Source organism: Arvicola amphibius, chromosome 4, assembly GCF_903992535.2.
Source record: "Arvicola amphibius chromosome 4, mArvAmp1.2, whole genome shotgun sequence".
Taxonomy (NCBI): Eukaryota; Metazoa; Chordata; class Mammalia; order Rodentia; family Cricetidae; genus Arvicola; species Arvicola amphibius.
In genome coordinates this window covers 73,798,712-73,803,741 of record NC_052050.1, presented here as the reverse complement: position 1 = coordinate 73,803,741, position 5,030 = coordinate 73,798,712, and positions in this window count along the sequence as shown.

Below are 5,030 nucleotides of genomic sequence, written 5' to 3'. Positions count from 1 at the left end.
CCTGATCGACCTGAGGACAATGAGAAGATACTCTGCTCGACTGTCACTCACACACTGTCTCTGAGAATCCTGAATGTACGAATCACATTGACCTCCCTGCTAGGGTCCCCTGTCCTCCCAAGCAGCCACTGTTTCCCGGTCCTTCCCCCATACAACCATCAGTTTCTCTTCTGGTCTCGGCACAAATAAGATGAAAACTTGAAGGCAGACATAAGATTGTGTGCCTTTGGGAGATCCCTAAGCAAGGACCAGCCTTCCAAGGGCCATGCACTTGCCCTCTGGGTGGACTTAGGGCTGCTTCTGCTTAACACCCAGAGAGGTTGGTCCCTAAGCCTTAATCAAGTTCATTATTAAGAACATGGACCGAGAGGAATGGGAGTGCTGTGTCTAAGCACACTGTCCCACACAGGCCAAAGACAAGGCTTTGGGGTTTTTTACTTTAGTTTTACTGTAAGCACTACCAGACTGGGGCTGACGGGGAATGAACAGATATTACTCTCATGTTAATATTAAGACATTAATATTAGATTGCTTTAATGCCTCCTGATTAAGAGTGCCCTCTGCTCTTACAGAAAACCCAAGAGAGGTTCCAGAACCCATGTTGGGATGCTCGCAGCCATTATCCCTGGAGATGCAGAAGACCCAAACATTCCTTGAACACCTGTGCTCTCATGCACATATCACCACACACAGATACACATGATTAAAAAGAATAACTATCCACCTTAAAACTGGTAATATGCTTACAATAACTTTGACATCATATATTTATAAAATACCAGATTTATAGTTTACTATAGAAAATGCTAATATAATACTAAAGTTTCACTCATTTCATACATTTGTTTACTGTCTTCAACAGAGCGCGTATGAGTCTGTGAACCTAGACTCTAACAATGAGTGAAAGACCTCTAGTTTCATGGAGCTTGCAGCTATCTAGAAAATAACAGTTTGTTTATAAACCACAGAAACTACAGAAAATTCACCCTTACCCGGCATGAATGAATATGTGAACAGAGCAGGGAAACAGCAAGAAAAGCGTAGAGGATGCAGAGGGAGCGTTAGTGACAGGGCCGGAAGGGTAGGGACACAGGCTTTGCTTGGTTTGCCAGACCTAACTGGACTTTCTAATAATCTCACAGAGAAGATGAAATTTGAGCGACGCTGAAGAAGACGTAGCCAACCAGAAAGAGGAGTCACAGGAGAAGAAACTGAGGGGAGGCAAAGTTTCTGACGCAGGAGCGTGCCTGTGGCAGGCGAGAGGGCAGGGTAAGTGGGACAGTGAGGGACAGCAAATCAGAAGAGCAGGGCAGAGGCCAGCAACATCACCCGGGGGGGGGGCAACTCTTGAGGACTCTCCTTCTCACGAGGGCACGTGGAATCATTGCTGAGGTGGGGGTGACAGGACCTGGTGCCCTCTGGGGACTGCTGACAAGGAAGAACACTTAGGGTCTGTGGCAGGAATTCAATGTGAACAAGACAACAGAAGGCAACATGATCAATAAAGCCAAGACACTCAGATCTGTGGGCCCAGAAGGCAAAGCAAACTGGGCTTCCTGTAGGCTGGGAGTCTAAATAGGATTCCTTACTCAAGCCTGAGCTCTGCATGACAGGAGGGGCTGGCAGCAGAGGAGGGAGGAGCTGCTCCCACCTCTTGGAGGGGATATTCTGGGCTTTGGTCATGCTAGTGTGCAGTATCTTTGGAACTCAAAGCTGGGCTTGAACCCCTGATCCTGTGCCTCCATCTCCCGAGGGCTGGGACTGAGAGTATTTGCCAACATGCTAAGGTTTCTTTCTTTGTTTGTTTAAATGATAAAAGTACCAGTGTGGGATCTGGGCATATGAGCTGGTAGAGAGCTGCCTAGTGGGTGTGAACCTCTTGTTCAATCACCCACATCAGACAAACAAGGAATTGTGGTGTACGGCTGTAATTCGAGAACTTAGGAAGTAGAGGATTAGAGAAGTTCAAGGCCATCTTTAGGTGCCTGTCAAACTGGAGGCCACGTGAAGGCGTGCCTTAAGATAAAAGCATGAGACATAATGATTTTATACATATCATATTAGCAATCAGTAGGCTAAGAAAAGATCGCAGTGAGATCCAGGCCAGTCTCAGCTACAGAGTAAGTCTCCAGCTCAGAAATAAACAAAAATCCCATAACAGCGTGTGTATGCATGTATTATCTGAAGACTGTCCAAGCTAGGTATTGAATTCACTACCCTCCTGCCTCAGCTCTTGGCTTGCCTTCCTGAGAAGGAGGAAGAAGAGTTTTCTGAGCGACGAAAGGGTGGAGTCTAGCACTGCAGGAAACGGTGGCAGCTGAGACATGAGTTGGGTCCAAAGGTGCCTGCAGAAACTGTGGGCTGATGGTGTCCACACTGAAGGAAGAAACAAAGAGCCAGAGAGATGGCTTAGTGGGTACCATCCCTTCCTGCTAAGCTTCCTAACCTGAGTTAGACACCGCCCCAGTACTAAATGGAAAAAGAATAGGATAGACTCCTGAAAGTTGTCCTTTGACCTACACACACACACACACACACACACACACACACACGCACATGCACACGCACACACACACACTTGTAATAAAAAAAGGAAGTTCAGAGGAAGACTTCTCAGTTTTAAGGATCTAACAATATCCACTGAGGTATATTTGCTATATTATCTGACTGTTGCTTTAAGGTCCCTGTACACATAGGAGTGGGGTGTGGTGGTGGGAGGGGTTCAGAACAGTGAAAGAACAGTCAGCAACACCTGGGTGGTATGAAGCTAATGATAAGTATGGACAGACAGCCTAAGAAGAAGAGCTGCAGACTCCAGAAGCTCCAGCTTTCAGAAGGAGTGGAAGAACCCTTTAACAGACATTAGCATCTTAAAAATCATCTTAAAACTTTTCCCTAAATATTTTCCCCAGAGTTAAAGAGCTCAGTGACTTCCCACTCATTGAAGAACAAGTCCAAGTCTAAAAGCCACTCATCTTCCTGGACTGACCACTCCCTTCCCAACTCCAACACTCCAGCTGAAGCAAAGTTTAGTTACTCCTGCCCTTGGCTACCTCACCCCTAGTACAAAACCTCAAATGTCTGGAGCCAGCTGAGGGTCGTCTTCATACCATGTGCAGCTATTTCGTTCAAAAATCTCCTAATCTACAAACTACAAAAGTCAGTGACAGACACTACCAATATAACTATGCCCTCACCTTCTTGGTCCCATTTCTATGTTATATAATACGATGTATTACTTATAGATACCAGGAGTACCAAACTATTTTCTACAGTTTTTTGTCTTATTTCTCATGTTAACTTTGCTTAAAAAGACTTCAATAGCTCACCTATGTAAATCTATCATTCCATTTAAATGAAGATACACCTTCCAAGAAACCAAAACTCTATAGGATGCAAAGTTGCCCTAATGTCCAGAGATTCACTCCCCATTGTCCTAATGTCCTGCACACAATCCCACAGCATCCCATATGTAATTCCAGATGGTCCAGTAACTGCACAGAGCACTATGCTGATTGCGTCTCTCTAACGGGAGTCTGTAGAAGACCCTGCTTACCTGGTACTTAAGAGAGTGGAAACTTCATGCTACAGTTTCTCCTTCTCGTCCTCTGCTGCTGCTGGATGCTTCCAGAACTATTTGAGGATAAAGAGGAGTCTCTCTTATACGTCCATCCTTATCTCCCAGCCACCCTTTCACCTGTTCTGTGTGAGGATTGAGTCTCTCCAGTTCTCCAGTCCACCTACTAGATAGCATCTACTCACCGACATAGACTATACGAGAACTTAACTGCATGGGAGCATGGCTAATGTGCCTCCTGGGTTTCCAAAGCTGCAAAGATCTTCACCTGAGGTGTGACTCTACGCCTGGGGACCCTGCTGCTTCTGACATAACTGGAGAGAAAAGAGACTTTAACACCTGGACCAACCCTCTCAATTTACAGTGAATAAACCACACTTCAGAAAGAAGAATGAACTGTAGGAACAGGAGTCCCTGGAGCAAGAACAGAAGGAACATCTAGCTCTTATAATATCCCCTGGATGTCATTCAACTTACATCTTTCTAATAAATGTTTCCTAGAAGCCCATATTAGGATGGGGGATCTGAAAGACATAACGCTAATTCACAATGTTTCCAAAAGTTTCAGGAATGCAGGGTATGGTGGTACACACTTTTGACCTCACACTGGGGAGGCAGAGGCAGGTATTATACGGCAGAAGGGTTCCAGGCCAGCTGCATGGTGAGATGAGATGTTCAAAGAAGCCAAAGCCATGCTTCTCCATCCCCAGGTGCACCTTTCAGGTGTCACTAAAATTCCCACAAAGGCTCCCAGAGTGCGGGAGTTGTATAAAACAGGAACCTGAGTATAACTGCTTTCTTGTCTGGGAATTAGAGGGTAATTTGTTGTTCAAGCAGGTTTCTAGAAGCGAAGGTACATTCTGAGGATGTCCCCACTCCTACAAACCAAATAAGTAAATAAACTTACAACAAACCAATCAACCATCTTTAAGATACCAAGGGAAACATCACAGATCTGTTTGGGGCTAAAACTTCTGGCCCATCACCATCTGTGTGGGAGTAAGATACTGACCCCACACCCATTTGAGGGAAGAGGGATGGGTCATGGAAATTTTAATAACATTAGACTTTTCTTAATGAAGTTAGGATGATCATTTCAGTTTTGATTTGGGAGTTGTTTGTATTTCTACTTCTGTTTTGAGACAGGGTCTCATTATATAATGCAGGATGGCTTGAAAGTCCCTTGTAGTCAAAGACAATAGTGAATTTCTAATCTTTCTTCCTCCACTGCAGCTAGATTCCAGGTGTGCGCTGCCTCCTAGGGTTTTTGAGGTGCTGAGGATCCAATCCAGGGCTTCATGCATGCCTGGAAAATTTTCTAAAACTGAGCTACATTCACAACCAGGATTATAGTGTGTGTGTGTGTGTGTGTGTGTGTGTGTGTGTGTAAATTCATGTATCTTGTTCTTGTTATCACTGTTTCAGGAACACTGGCTTCCTGTCTACTTTTAGG